At 38.4% G+C, this 17,184-nt stretch overlaps 1 protein-coding gene across 8 annotated transcripts in view; it reads right to left on the minus strand.

Moving 5' to 3' along the window:
• The window catches only part of LOC128700465 (UDP-glycosyltransferase UGT5), an 86,817-nt gene that overhangs the window by 16,373 nt on the left and 53,260 nt on the right, over positions 1-17,184 (minus strand). The window lies entirely within an intron of this gene.

Raw genomic sequence — 17,184 nt, forward strand, 5'->3', positions numbered from 1 at the left:
TGGGTTGTTTGACTAAGTGGATGACGAAAGACTATGTAAAATGTGAGAATTAAGAGAATAAAAACGAATATAGAAATTTAAAATTTTGTTTGGCTAGAAACGTTATGCCCAACTCTAAACTATGGTCAAAACCAAAAGAAACTTTTTCCTCAAGCCATGCCTTAAGGTCAGGAGGTACTCCATTCAAAAAAAAAAATCTAAAAAAATAAGCTAATTGCACCCTCATAATCACCAACCACTTCCTTGAAACTGGACCATTTTGTAAGCGGTGATATCTTTATATATTCCACCAAGGATTGACCTTCCTGAAACTTTAACCTTCTAATCTTCTGCCTATAACTCTCTGGCAATATCTGATAGGCAAACAAAACTATATCGTTCATCTGTCGAAAATTCATGGTCATCTAGAGAACTACCTGCTTGTAACCCTCTCCACACTGGGTTCGTACGAGTGTTGCCCACTCACGGTGTGGCTACAGCTGCAATTTTGCTGTTTTCTTAGATAATGTACAAAAATGATCAGGATCTTTCTCCAAAAATTTAAGAAAAAACTTTATGGCTTAATCCAAATAAAATATGTCTACCCGGTTACCTGTTTCCTGTTGAGAAGCAAAATGTTTCTCTTTAGCCCTAAGGATTTCTATTTTATTTGCCGGCTACTTGTTAAGGTAAGGTAAGTCTAGCTCCCGCTATTCCCGCCTTTTTTCCCCCCCCCCCCCCCGGACCCCGAAAGCGATAGTTTGATTGCCGGCTGCTTGTTAAGGTAGGGTCAGTCTAGCTCCCGCTATCCCTTCCCCTCCTTCTTCCCCCCCCCCCGAAAGGTGACGTGTGGGGCTCCGGTCCAAACAGTAATCACTAGACTCACAGCTCCCAGCACTACTGTAAGTACATGCCTGCCTTGTATTCTAGTGGATTTATTGGTTGAAAGCTTCACTTTTGACCAATAATAAACTTAGTCCTTTCAGTCTTGCTCTAAGTTGACTGTTGTAATAATCACCACGTCTTTTAGGTATTGTACTTATCATGGAGAGTGATTTCTTAAGCAGTGGGTAACCTGTCTATCTTTCCAGCTTGGATGACAGAGAGGGTCACCTGCCAATCAACGAGTAGAATTGAAGGAGACGGACTAACGTTCTGAGATGTCCCAAATTTTGATCCACTTACCTGTTTGTGTATGCAAGTAGCAGGATATAACCCCTCATCATTGCAGTGGAGAAAACCTGCTTTCCTGTCATCTGGAAGGATTATTGAAAGCTAGAAAATCTGTGAAGAACGAGCCGGTGGGTTGTCATCAACACCTGCGACCCCCCCCCCCCCATCATCAGCAACGGCTACGATTTCAACAACACGCAGTGTCACCAACACCAGACACCCACGTTTTATATACATTTATATTAGCGTTGAATTCAGTTATCATTTATATTTTTCATTTTTCATTTTCTTTAATGTAGGATCAATATTTCATATTTAAGTGTTTTATATTTTATATTTTCTAAATAATAAAGTGTTTATGTTTGTCAGTTTTTGTTCTTTTTCTATTCATTAATTTTCCTGAGGAGGAGCCAGCTTTGGTAATACTGTCTGAAGTTGTTACAGAGCTGAGTAAGCCTTCACAAGTGGCGACCTTGCCAGGATCAACTCTACTGAATCAAGATTCAATTCCATCTCGAATCTACCATTGGAACTTCAACGCCGCATACCACAGACGGTTACCACCAGCCATGAGTAATCATTCTCTATGGTAGGACTACAGTACAGGTATTTAAAAGATTTGGTGATTGTTATAGTCTCAATTTATTGTAAGTCAAGTCAGGCAGGATATAATATTTAATTCTGCCACCTTTTTGTTCGAGCTTGAAACACTTTGGAGGATTAGACTCTAGGGACCCGAGATTTTCCAGTGACAATTTGTTTCATTGAGCTCTTTATTATATCAAGGGAACTGTCGTAGGACACTCTTGATTTGTTGGTGAGAAGATTGGATGGTCAAGGGACCCCATTCTACTTACTGTTTGCTCGGAGCCGGCATAGAACCCTTCGTTTTCATTAATACATATTGTTTAATTGAAGTAGGGATCGAGCCCTCTGATTTATTTACAGTTTGAGCGGAGCAGGAATTGAACCCTCCGTTTTCTTTAATACCCGTTTCATTTTCCCTTGGTAGTTTAAGTTATTCTTGCAAATATGGAGGAATACCAGTTTTGGATGAACGCTGGAAGTAAGTTAGGAATAACAGGGAAAAATTTAGAATCTTTCATTAGTGCTAAAATCCAGGAAAGAATTGAAAAGGAGAGAGAGAGAATCGAAAGAGAAGAGGAAAAGGAGAGATTGAGAATCGAAAGAGAAGAGAGAAGACAAAAAAGAGCGTGATAGACTTGATCGTGAGGAAAGAGCTAGAGAACGTGAGGAAAGAGCTAAAGTACGTGAGGAACAAGTTAAATTAAGGGAACTTGAGGAAAGAGCAAAGGATAGAGAATATGAGTTAAGGGAGAGAGAAAAGGATCGCGAGCTCGAACAAGCTCGCCTTGAATTAGAGAATAAAAAGTTAACTTTCTCACAACAGCAATTAGATGAAGGAGTAATGGAACAACGTGCAGCTAGTGCACATATTCCAACACCTAATTTACCTCCCTTCACAGAGGGTGAAGACATAACTTCATACATTATCAGGTTTGAAAATACCGCTACCCTCTGTGAATGGCCTGCTGACACCTGGGCTACCAGGTTAGGAATGTTATTTTCTGGTACAGCCTTGAATATCTATGCAACTTTGTCGCAGGATATCATATGTAATTATAACCTACTGAAGAAGGCAATCCTTAAAGCATATCAAAAAACCACTAATTCTTACAGGAAAGATTTCAGGTATGCCACCTTACAGCCTGGCCAGAACTTTCAACAGTTACAGGTAACACTCTTTCGTTTGTTCGACTTTTGGATAGAGAGTTCAGGAATTGATCACAGTTATGAATCTCTTAGAGACTTCATGGTTGCTGACCAGTTCCTGACAGCTCTTCCTCACCAGATACGAACATTCATTAGAGAACGTAACCTGATTAAAGCTGAGGAAGTTGCTGAGGCTGCTGACCTGTATGCTGAGGCTCACAATTCCTATAAAGACCTAAAGGGATCGAACCCTAAGGGCAAGGGTTCATCAGACCTTAAGAAATCAAAGCCTCTAGTGGAAAGTAAAGTGACTTCTTTTATTCCTGTTTGTCATTTGTGTGGTGTTAAGGGACATAAACGTCCAGATTGTCCTTCTAAGAAGGTCCAAAAAGTTGGAAGATGTTTTAAAGACTGTAATGACCAAGCACCCTTCTGTTCAGGAACAGTTAATGGACTTAATGTATCTACCATTTTACGAGACACTGGATGCACATGTATAGTCATTTCTGATAAGCTGTTCCCTAATCTTAAAGAAACTCATTCCTCTGCTATACTTTCAGACTACTTGGGCCGTACAGACACTTTTCCTACCATCCGTTGTTACATTAGGTCTAAATGGTTCACAGGTTGGTCTGAAGCCGTACTAGCTCCCATCACTTCTTGCTCCGTACTAATAGGTAATGTAAAAGGTGCCATTCTTCCTTCTGAGGTTGACCTTTCATCACCAAAGATGGACATAAGTGTTTCAGATCCTCTTCCTGTAGAGTCAGAGAAGCCCCTCGAAAGTTCAGATGAGACAATGTCTCGTGAGATTCATGTGGGATTAAAAACCAGTGATGCTACTCTCGAAAGCGAGGTAGTAGGATCACCGGTTCACTTGTTAGATGAAAGTGAAGATATCACCTCCGATACCATAAATGTCTTGACTAGGGCTCAGACCAAAGCCCAGGCTTCTCCTACTATCCATCCTTTGATTTTCCCTGACTTTAAGCCTTTAGATATATCGAAGGACTCCTTTGTCAATTTACAACGTAATTGCCCTTCTCTTCAGAATTGCCATAATGCCGCTAAACAAAATCAAGTTATCCAAAGGAAAAACTTTTCATATAAATTTGAATATATAAAAGGTATCTTGTACAAGTCAGTATTCAAATTAAATTCAGATGAGATAGACTATTCCATCTTAGTTGTTCCAAGTCAATGCAGAGAGACTGTTCTTAAAATGGCTCATGACCTGCCAGTGGCCGGACATTTCTCGCATCGTAAAACCTTAAATAAAATTAGGGAAACCTATTTTTGGCCAAAAATGTCCTCAGATGTCACTACCTATTGTAGATCGTGTAAAGTTTGCCAACTGTCATCCTCCCGAGGTACCAGGCGAGTACCTATGGTCAAAATGCCAGTCTTTACGGTACCTTTTGAAAGAGTAGCTATTGACATCGTTGGTCCTTTATCTCCACTTTCATCTGGGGGACATAGATATATATTAACATTAGTTGATTATGCTTCGAGTTTCCCTGAAGCCGTTCCCTTAAAGACCATAACTACTACAGAGGTGGCTGAAGCCCTTTTGTCCATCTTCTCCAGAGTGGGCATCCCTAGAGAAATTTTGTCTGACCGTGGGACACAATTCACATCTGACTTAATGCAACATCTATACCAACTTCTGGGAGTGAAGCCTCTCTTCACCACACCCTATCATCCCAGCTGTAATGGGAGGATTGAACGCCAGCATTCGATTCTCAAGTCCATTTTAAGGAAACTTTGCTCCCTTAAACCTAAGGAGTGGCATCGTTACCTACCCTGTGCTTTGTTTGCCATGAGGGAAGTTCCCAGTGACTCTTTGGGGTTTTCACCTTTTGAACTTCTCTATGGTAGACAGGCCAGAGGCCCATTGTCCATCCTTCATGACTTATGGACTAATGAGGAGGTAAATGCTGAGGTTCAGTCTTCTTACCAGTTTCTCCTTGACCTTAGATCCAAACTTGAGGAGACCTCTGACATAGTTTCGAAAAACTTAAGCTTGTCAATGGACCAGTACAAAACATATTTTGATTCCAAAAGTCAGAGGAGAAGTTTTAAAGTAGGAGATGAAGTTCTGGTACTTTTGCCTATCAAGTCAAATAAATTATTAGTAGCATGGAAAGGTCCATATAAAGTATTAAAAATTTGTGGGAAAGTTGACTACCTCATAGAAGTCAAGGGGAAACCTAAGCTTTATCATATCAACATCCTTAAGAAATATTACCGAAGAAATTCGGTTAACTGCCTTAATAACTTTGACTTAGTTTTTCCACACGAACTTGATAAGACAACTGAAGAATGTAAGGTGTGCGTAATTGACACCTCTAACTTAGACTATGATGAAGAACTACATGACTTGGTGACTCTTGACCACTCGGGCGCAACCAACATTAATATTAATGAATCTTTGGATGACCATAAGAGACATGAACTACTTCAATGTGTGAGTAACTTTTCAGACGTCTTTACTGATATTCCAGGTGTTACCTCCACGGTAGTCCATAAGATTGACTTAGTGACGGACAATCCTATCAAACGAAAATTATACCCAGTTCCAGTTCACCTTAGGGATGCATTTGACCGAGAGGTAGACAAATTATTAAAACTAAAGATCATTGAACCTTCAGTATCTGCATATTGCTCACCAGTAGTCATGGTTAAGAAGGAGGATAATTCATATAGACTTGCTATTGACTTCAGAGGCCTTAATGCTATAACTCGGTGGGATGCTGAGCCTATGCCCTTAATAGATAGCGATCTACACAAATTTTATGACTCTTCCTTCTTTTCAGAGATTGATATTGCGCAGGCATATCATCAAGTAATGTTAGATCCTTCTTCTAAGCAGTACACCACTTTTCCTACACACCAAGGACTGATGCAATATAGAACTATGCCCTTCGGTTTGGTAACTGCCTGTGCTACCTACGTGAGACTGATGAGAAAGGTCTTGGGTAATATGCCAAATGTTTCAGTTTATTTTGATAACATTTACGTAATGACATCCACGTGGGGCGAACATATCCAAACATTAACATCAGTTTTGCGTAGGTTACGCTCACATGGCCTCACTGCCAAGCCGAAGAAATGCTTCCTTGGGTATAACAAGATTAGATATCTTGGACTGATACTTTCTAATAACTCTCTGCAGCCTCTCCCCAGTAAGATCAAAGCTTTATTAGAATTTAAATTCCCCAAAACCAAGAAGCTCATGTGTAGCTTTCTTGGTTCTGTAAATTTTTATGCACGGTTTATCCCGAACCTTACTGATCTTACAGGCATCTTATCCGACTTCCTTAAAAAGTCTGTGAAGGAACCTCTTGAACTCTCCGACGTAGCTCGGGAAAAGTTTAATGAGATTAAAAATATCTTCACGAAAGACCCTGTACTTAAGATTCCAGATATTAATAAAACATTTTGTTTGAGAACTGATGCCTCCAATACTGGCTTAGGTGCAGTGCTACTACAATACCATGATGGTACTCCCTTCCCTGTATGCTTCCTAAGCCGGAAACTCCTTCCCGCAGGAACGAGACACTCCACAATAGAAAAGGAATGTTTAGCCCTTGTGTGGGGTATCTCCAAACTTAAATTTTATTTGCTGGGAAAAGAATTCATTTTAGAAACGGACCACAAACCTTTGATATACCTAGAAACTTTTAAGGGAACCAACAGTCGCCTCTTGAGGTGGACATTGGCACTCCAGGTTTTTAAGTTCCATATTGTGTATATCAATGGTTCATCCAATTATTTCTCTGACTGGTTAAGTCGTGACAGTAGAAGATTTGTTGCCTTATGTGACTTCCACATGTTAGAACTTTTTCCTCGCCTATTCTTCTTATACTCCTTGACTATAAGTATTGGTATGGGGGAGTGTGAGGGAAAAGTTCAATAGATAGGAGTAGCAAGGGAGTATATAGTAACAATAGTTTCATTGCCGGCTACTTGTTAAGGTAGGGTAAGTCCAACTCCCGCTATCCCCCCCCTTTTTCCCCCCACCCCGAAAGTGATAGTTTGATTGCCGGCTGCTTGTTAAGGTAGGGTCAGTCTAGCTCCCGCTATCCCTTCCTCTCCTTCCACCCCTCCCCCCCGGAAGGTGACGTGTTGGGCTCCGGTCCAAACAGTAATCACTAGACTCACAGCTCCCAGCACAACTGTAAGTACATGCCTTTGTATTCTAGTGGATTTATTGGTTAAAAGCTTCACTTTTGACCAATAATAAACTTAGTCCTTTCAGTCTTGCTCTAAGTTGACTGTTGTAATAATCACCACGTCTTTTAGGTATTGTACTTATCATGGAGAGTGATTTCTTAAGCAGTGGGTAACCTGTCTATCTTTCCAGCTTGGATGACAGAGAGGGTCACTTGCCAATCAACGAGTAGAATTGAAGGAGACGGACTAACGTTCTGAGATGTCCCAAAATTTGATCCACTTACCTGTTTGTATATGAAAGTAGCAGTATATAACCCCTCATCATTGCAGTGGAGAAAACCTGCTTTCCTGTCATCTGGAAGGATTATTGAAAGATAGAAAATCTGTGAAGAACGAGCCGGTGGGTTGTCACCAACACCTGCGACCCCCCCCATCATCAGCAACGGCTACGATTTCAACAACAGACATATAAAATACTGCACGGAATAGACAAGGTGGACAAAGACGGGATGTTCCAGAGATGGGACACAGACACAAGAGGTCACAATTGGAAGTTGAAGAAGCAGATGAATAAAAGGGATGTTAGGAAGTATTTCTTCAGTCACAGAGTAGTCAGGCCTTGGAATAGCCTAGAAAGTGACGTAGTGGAGGCGGGAACCATACATAGTTTTAAGGCGAGGTATGATAAAGCTCATGGGGCAAGGAGAGAGAGGACCTAGTAACAATCAGCGAAGAGGCGGGGCCAGGAGCTATGACTCGACCCCTGCAACCACAAATAGGTGAGTACACATACACACACACACACACACACACATACACATATACATACGCACACACACACACACACACACGCACACACACACACACACACACACTCATACACACACACACACTCATACACACACACTCACACACATATGCATATATATATATATATATATATATATATATATATATATATATATATATATATATATATATATATATATATATATATATATTGCTAATAAGCCGAGCTTGCAGAATAGGTATACTCTGAAACCTCACCTAACCTCACGTAAAGTACCGTAATTATTTTTAGCTAAATTCTGCTATGTATGGCATGGGTCAATTTAAAATTATTTAATATTCCTTCAGATCTAAAATATGTATATTTTTCGTTATGTTCACAATGATTTCCGCTGATCTGTAGCGAAAACAAATGTAGAGTAGTAACAGATGGAGGCTGCATTTTCCATATAGCACCCACTGTCTCCCTACATGTGAGATGATGATGCAAGCTTTAAAAGGAATTCCAACGTAGAGATTATCTGTTCCGCCTGTCTTCACGACGATACGTCTTCGATACATCTTATTTAATATCAGAAGTTGATAAAATATGTAGGTCGGGTATTTAACCCCATTAACTAGTCACGATTGACACTAGACTATATTGTCCACACGATCTTTTGAATACAAATGAGGAAAATGTTGCCATGTCAACAACACAACTTCCAGTCTGTTGCTCTTGGTTTATTTAACTACCATAAGTATGTATGTTTATTACCTATTTTCTATTAAGAAACTAATTTGTATTTGCTATAAAGTTATCTACAAAGTTTTACCTAGTGGGTTGAAATTTTTTTTATATTACTCAGGTGTCATAGTGATCTTGACCGGGAGCGCCTGCAAGATAACTTGCAGTTCCTACAGAATGTTCCTACATTTAGTCGGAAATATAACCCCTACCCTATTAATTCCGGGTATTACCTGTAAAAAAAAATTCCTTATAGCTTGAATAAATTATGATTACATTTCTAATGAAACATAATTTAACATCGTTATTCACTGGAAAATGGTAAATAATTTTCATAGTTCGATATACTAAATCACCGTAACTGATTAAAATTATGAGAATAGTTTTTGAGAAACATATCGTTTCCTGAAAATAAAACTGCTTAGATGAACCTTCCATATGCAACTAATGTGAAAGAACAAAATATAAGATTTCTAAGCTTTTCAAATATACATCGATTTAACTGTGAAAAATGTAAGAATATCATTTAACAACACAAATATTTTAAAAATGTTAGCCTAGGTATGTAAGACACAAAGGCAACAGTTAGGCAACTTTATTCCGAAACGTTTCGCCTACACAGTAGGCTTCTTCAGTCGAATACAGAAAGTAGGCAGGAACAGTAGAGATGTGAAGACGATGTAATCAGTCCATCACCCTTGAAGTCGTAGAATTTGAGGTTGTCAGTCCCTCAGCCTGGAGAGTTCAGTTCCATAGTCCATAGTTCATAGTTCCATAGCCTGGGTATGTTAGCTGTTGTCTGTACCTGCGTGATCTTGTTGAATCTCCCAGCAGAAATCAGCAGGCATTAAGAAATTTCATTTAACTCTGTAACTTGACAGAATCTTTCTCTGTGCTCGTTATTCACGTCAGATGGATTACCAGGAAAAAAATATGAGTGAAGGAAATGTAATATAAGCGACTTATTGCAGCCCAGTTGTTCGTAAGTTTGTAGTAGGACGCTGTTGTTGACACCTGTCACTGTTTTTTAGTAGGACGCTGTTGTTGACACCTGTCTCTGTTTTTTAGTAGGACGCTGTTGTTGACACCTGTCTCTGTTTTTTAGTAGGACGCTGTTGTTGACACCTGTCTCTGTTTTTTAGTAGGACGCTGTTGTTGACACCTGTCTCTGTTTTTTAGTAGGACGCTGTTGTTGACACCTGTCTCTGTTTTTTAGTAGGACACTGTTGTTGACACCTGTCTCTGTTTTTTAGTAGGACGCTGTTGTTGACACCTGTCTCTGTTTTTTAGTAGGACGCTGTTGTTGACACCTGTCTCTGTTTTTTAGTAGGACACTGTTGCTGACACCTGTCTCTGTTTTTTAGTAGGACGCTGTTGTTGACACCTGTCTCTGTTTTTTAGTAGGACGCTGTTGTTGACACCTGTCTCTGTTTTTTAGTAGGACGCTGTTGTTGACACCTGTCTCTGTTTTTTAGTAGGACGCTGTTGTTGACACCTGTCTCTGTTTTTTAGTAGGACGCTGTTGTTGACACCTGTCTCTGTTTTTTAGTAGGACGCTGTTGTTGACACCTGTCTCTGTTTTTTAGTAGGACGCTGTTGTTGACACCTGTCTCTGTTTTTTAGTAGGACGCTGTTGTTGACACCTGTCTCTGTTTTTTAGTAGGACGCTGTTGTTGACACCTGTCTCTGTTTTTTAGTAGGACGCTGTTGTTGACACCTGTCTCTGTTTTTTAGTAGGACGCTGTTGTTGACACCTGTCTCTGTTTTTTAGTAGGACGCTGTTGTTGACACCTGTCTCTGTTTTTTAGTAGGACGCTGTTGTTGACACCTGTCTCTGCTTTTTAGTAAGACGCTGTTGTTGACACCTGTCTCTGTTTTTAGTAGGACGCTGTTGTTGACACCTGTCTCTGTTTTTTAGTAGGACGCTGTTGTTGACACCTGTCTCTGTTTTTTAGTAGGACGCTGTTGTTGACACCTGTCTCTGTTTTTTAGTAGGACGCTGTTGTTGACACCTGTCTCTGTTTTTTAGTAGGACGCTGTTGTTGACACCTGTCTCTGTTTTTTAGTAGGACGCTGTTGTTGACACCTGTCTCTGTTTTTTAGTAGGACGCTGTTGTTGACACCTGTCTCTGTTTTTTAGTAGGACGCTGTTGTTGACACCTGTCTCTGTTTTTTAGTAGGACGCTGTTGTTGACACCTGTCTCTTTTTTTTAGTAGGACGCTGTTGTTGACACCTGTCTCTGCTTTTTAGTAAGACGCTGTTGTTGACACCTGTCTCTGTTTTTAGTAGGACGCTGTTGTTGACACCTGTCTCTGTTTTTTAGTAGGACGCTGTTGTTGACACCTGTCTCTGTTTTTTAGTAGGACGCTGTTGTTGACACCTGTCTCTGTTTTTTAGTAGGACGCTGTTGTTGACACCTGTCTCTGTTTTTAGTAGGACGCTGTTGTTGACACCTGTCTCTGTTTTTTAGTAGGACGCTGTTGTTGACACATGTCTCTGTTTTTTAGTAGGACGCTGTTGTTGACACCTGTCTCTGTTTTTTAGTAGGACGCTGTTGTTGACACCTGTCTCTGTTTTTTAGTAGGACGCTGTTGTTGACACCTGTCTCTGTTTTTTAGTAGGACGCTGTTGTTGACACCTGTCTCTGTTTTTTAGTAGGACGCTGTTGTTGACACCTGTCTCTGTTTTTTAGTAGGACGCTGTTGTTGACACCTGTCTCTGTTTTTTAGTAGGACGCTATTGTTGACACCTGTCTCTGTTTTTTAGTAGGACGCTGTTGTTGACACCTGTCTCTGTTTTTTAGTAGGACGCTGTTGTTGACACCTGTCTCTGTTTTTTAGTAGGACGCTGTTGTTGACACCTGTCTCTGTTTTTTAGTAGGACGCTGTTGTTGACACCTGTCTCTGTTTTTTAGTAGGACGCTGTTGTTGACACCTGTCTCTGTTTTTTAGTAGGACGCTGTTGTTGACACCTGTCTCTGTTTTTTAGTAGGACGCTGTTGTTGACACCTGTCTCTGCTTTTTAGTAAGACGCTGTTGTTGACACCTGTCTCTGTTTTTAGTAGGACGCTGTTGTTGACACCTGTCTCTGTTTTTTAGTAGGACGCTGTTGTTGACACCTGTCTCTGTTTTTTAGTAGGACGCTGTTGTTGACACCTGTCTCTGTTTTTTAGTAGGACGCTGTTGTTGACACCTGTCTCTGTTTTTAGTAGGACGCTGTTGTTGACACCTGTCTCTGTTTTTTAGTAGGACGTTGTTGTTGACACATGTCTCTGTTTTTTAGTAGGACGCTGTTGTTGACACCTGTCTCTGTTTTTTAGTAGGACGCTGTTGTTGACACCTGTCTCTGTTTTTTAGTAGGACGCTGTTGTTGACACCTGTCTCTGTTTTTTAGTAGGACGCTGTTGTTGACACCTGTCTCTGTTTTTTAGTAGGACGCTGTTGTTGACACCTGTCTCTGTTTTTTAGTAGGACGCTATTGTTGACACCTGTCTCTGTTTTTTAGTAGGACGCTGTTGTTGACACCTGTCTCTGTTTTTTAGTAGGACGCTGTTGTTGACACCTGTCTCTGTTTTTTAGTAGGACGCTGTTGTTGACACCTGTCTCTGTTTTTTAGTAGGACGCTGTTGTTGACACCTGTCTCTGTTTTTTAGTAGGACGCTGTTGTTGACACCTGTCTCTGTTTTTTAGTAGGACGCTGTTGTTGACACCTGTCTCTGTTTTTTAGTAGGACGCTGTTGTTGACACCTGTCTCTGTTTTTTAGTAGGACGCTGTTGTTGACACCTGTCTCTGTTTTTTAGTAGGACGCTGTTGTTGACACCTGTCTCTGTTTTTTAGTAGGACGCTGTTGTTGACACCTGTCTCTGTTTTTTAGTAGGACGCTGTTGTTGACACCTGTCTCTGTTTTTTAGTAGGACGCTGTTGTTGACACCTGTCTCTGTTTTTTAGTAGGACGCTGTTGTTGACACCTGTCTCTGTTTTTTAGTAGGACGCTGTTGTTGACACCTGTCTCTGTTTTTTAGTAGGACGCTGTTGTTGTCACCTGTCTCTCTTTTTTAGTAGGACGCTGTTGTTGACACCTGTCTCTGTTTTTTAGTAGGACGCTGTTGTTGACACCTGTCTCTGTTTTTTAGTAGGACGCTGTTGTTGACACCTGTCTCTGTTTTTTAGTAGGACGCTGTTGTTGACACCTGTCTCTGTTTTTTAGTAGGACGCTGTTGTTGACACCTGTCTCTGTTTTTTAGTAGGACGCTGTTGTTGACACCTGTCTCTGTTTTTTAGTAGGACGCTGTTGTTGTCACCTACGTCTTCGTTGACACTTTCGACACCTATGTCTCTGGCAAGAAACCCATTACAGAGGCTTCTGAATAAATGATAAGATTATAATTCCAGATCATTCATTGTTATTCTGAAAATCATGAGCTGGAAAAAATTTTAAATCTAAAAATACCCGTTTCCTTTCGTGGCCCCACTTAGTATCCAGACCTACCTAATAAGCATGTAAGTGCTTATATCCATTGTTTTGACTAGTTATTTGATAAGACCAAACATAATATGAATCAGTGGCAACAATATCGGGTACATTAAACGTATCTGGAATGACCGAGTCAAGTGATAACTGAATATAACGGATCCTCCCCATACCGTTAAATTTGGTATCTGGCGTCATATCAAACGGTGGGAATAGTGCAAAAATGTGGTGTAGAGAGAACTTTGCATTTTTATGTCATTTATATAAAGAGAATTAAATGTTATATTTACTCTCAAAATAAAAAAAATATTCATAATATACCAAAAGGGAATATTAGTTCCATAATATTAACCTCACGAAGAGTACAAAAAGTATAATTACTTCTGAACATTTTTTCTTTGTTTGCTCTGTGCTATATGTCCTCAGGCTAATGTTTTTTTTATCCAGTGATTCATGCTGTCCAATTTTTTACAAATATATTGATACTAGCTTTGAGAGGATAAGAGTTTGATCTACCTGGACGGCTGTTTTCATATGGCTAAAGAGCTATTAAAATACTATCATTCCTTATGATTTTTTCCCAGTACGTTGGGACTGGCGTCGATGGGACAGGAAACAGATTCATTAACCTTAAACTGTCCAAACATAGATCTATGTTCACGTGAGTAGCGCTCCGACCTTTTTTTTCAACATTTAAAAGAATGTAAAAAAAAAAAAAACGTGGATCTACGTTCAGAACGCTACGCATGTGAACGTAGATTAACATTTTTACAGTTTAAGGGTTATACCTGTGGGGAACAGGTATTAAAAAAACTTGCAAATGACGTCAAAATAGTAGCACCTGTGAATATTACCTGATGAAGTTTGATTCATTATTATAACCCTCCACAGAGCAGTGATACTCTAATACTTAACCTCGGGTTCGAATCTCGTCCAGATTTATTAGAATTATGTTAGTCATTTACTGCGATTTTTAGTTTTATGGAAGAATGATATATACACACACACATACACACACACACACACACACACACACACACACACATAAATATATATATATATATATATATATATATATATATATATATATATATATATATATATATATATATATATATATATATATATATATATATATGTCGTGCCGAATATGTAAAACTGGTCAATTAGCAAGAACTCATTTAAAATTAAGTCCTTTCTAAAATTTTCTCTTATACGTTTATAGATATATTTTTTTCATTAATGTTGATGTAAAAATTTATAATTTGGCACCAAAAGGAACTTAGAAAACTTACCTAACCTTCTTATAACAAGAACAATTTATTTTAACCTAACCCAACTAAATATATTTTAGATTTGTTTACAATAATTTAACACTAAACAAACACGGTGAAATATATTTTTTTCGTTAGGTTTAGAACGATTTTGCCGAAATTATTACATACACAAATTTTCACTTGTCCTATATGGCAAGATGAGCGTTGCTATTTAAGCCAAGATCGCAAGTTCTGCCTATTCGGCACGACATATATATATATATATATATATATATATATATATATATATATATATATACACATATATATGTCGTGCCGAATATTCAGAATTTGCAATCTTGGCTTAAATAGCAACGCTCATCTTGCCATATAGGACAAGCGAAAATTTGTGTATGCAATAATTTCGCCAAAATCATTCTGAACCTAACGAAAAAAATATATTTCACTGTTTGTTTAGTATTAAATTATTGTAAACAAATCTAAAATATATTTAGTTGGGTTAGGCTAAAATAAATTGTTCTTGTTATAATAAGGTTAGGTAAGTTTTCTAAGATTCTTTTGGTGCAAAATTAAAATTTTTACATTAACATTAGTGAAAAAATATATCTTTAAACGTATAAAAGAAAATTTTAGAAAAGCCTTAATTTTAAATGAGTTCTTGCTAACTGACCAGTTTTACATATTCGGCACGACATATATACTATATATATATATATATATATATATATATATATATATATATATATATATATATATATATATATATATATATATATATATATATATATAAATATATATATATATATATATATAAATATATATATATATATATATATATATATATATATATAAATATATATATATATATATATATATATATATATATATATATATATATATATATATATATATATATATATATATATATATATATATATATATATATTACTACGGCTAGTAGGGAAGAGTACAAATATAATATACAATTGACAACGTGGCATTGGCTCCAGCTAACATTACCTAATGAAAGTCGTCCTCTTGTGGTGACGACAGAGGAATGTTGACAGTGCAGGTTACGGGAACTAGAAGCCTTGGGCTCGATTTTTGTCCAATTTTATATGATTTTAATGAAAGATGTTTTATATCTAAATTTTCTGGGCACACTGACACTGGCTGAGAAGAGATAGTGACTAGACTTATCAATAGGACTGTTGGTGCTGGGGAAGAAAGCTTTGAAAATCGAGCAGTTGACGCCACTGTCACAGCACCTGCTGATTTTGCATAACACTGGTTGGTCATTAATATTTCTCTTGTTACAGTGTAATAGTAGACCATAGGCTTCTCATAAAAAAATCTATTTTTTTTTAAAGTAATAAGCTTCGTTACTGAAATATTAAACCTATCAAAGTGCAATGGTAAAGCGCGAGCTTCGAATACATGTCGTCTTGGGCTCGAATTTCTTTCAGTTTTGTGTGTTTATAGTAATTCAATGCGACTTTTTCCAATAAATTAACACTGCCATTAAATAGACAAGAACTTGACATATTTCAGTACCTGAATGTACTTCATAACCCTCTTCAGTGAAGTGGCTATAAAGAACGCTCAAATAAACCATGTTAAGGGTGGGGTTTGAACTCGCGGCAAGTGAGTCGTGAAACTCCAGGCCAGCTTGTAAGCCTTGTATTTGTGGTCACAGTGGGACCCATACTAACCTCCCTATGGTGTATAAATATACCTATCTGGATGATTATTATTGTAACCACCTGGCACAGTGGCATACGCGCTGGCTTGGAGTTTTACTTCTCACTTGCCGAGGGTTCAAGCCCCATCCGTACTGTGGTTTGTTTGTAATCGTGTCATTACGATTTCGTGAGTCAACATGCAAATAACATCGCAGTAGTAGTGCATTGCTACATTACCTAATGAAGGTTCCTCTCCTCACCTGTAGTCACTACAGTGGAATTGAAGATCATAGATCAAACTCTGTCATGATGTACCTGATAGAGGTAGTGAGTGCATGTAGACCTTCCGTATTTTATATTTTTTCTTATGATCTTATGATTAAACGTGAGAAACCATATCACGGGTGGGGTTAGAACCCGCGATCAGAGAGTCACAAAACTCCAGATCGACGCGTTAGCCACTGAACCAGCTGACTACAACAAGATTCATCCAAACAGGTATATTTCCACACCATAGGTTTGTTTGCAATCGTGTCATTGCGATTTCGTGAGTCATGTTAAATTTGGGAGTTTTGCTCGGTTAGGAACCTTTAAAAATTATTTCCTTTTGCCTTCTTTAAAAGACCTCCGAAAGCCATTTCAATGGTAGATTTTAGTGACAGTATGAAAATTAGACATAAAAACAAGGTTACCGTATTTTATTTAAGAATATATTTAAGAATATATTTAAGAATATATTTTATCCAGTACGGAGTGAATCATTTCAATCAGAGAATAAACAAATATATGAATTAATATTAATAACCTGTGAAGGAGTAATTAAGGTAAAGTAACAGGTAAGTGAAGATTAATACTAGATAATTGAGGCTGCAGGTGATTGACCGGATGAATTAATTAGCGCAGCTGAGTGGTGTCAGGTTAAGGAATACGATTTAAGGAATACAAAATCGCATCGTGAATTTAGAGATGGTGAACGATCCAGCTTTTGTAGTGGCAATTAATGTTAATATTAAACATAATATGACTAACATAATATAACTAACACCCTAGTATGGGCCAACAGGCCTACTGCAGTGCTCCTCCTTTCTTATGTTCAGAATGGGTGGGACTCTAACCCAATATCAGGTGATCCCTGAATCTGGCAGGTCAGTGTGCTTAACTTCTGGTCCATAACA

This window comes from Cherax quadricarinatus, chromosome 65 (assembly GCF_038502225.1).
Source record: "Cherax quadricarinatus isolate ZL_2023a chromosome 65, ASM3850222v1, whole genome shotgun sequence".
NCBI classification, from domain to species: domain Eukaryota; kingdom Metazoa; phylum Arthropoda; class Malacostraca; order Decapoda; family Parastacidae; genus Cherax; species Cherax quadricarinatus.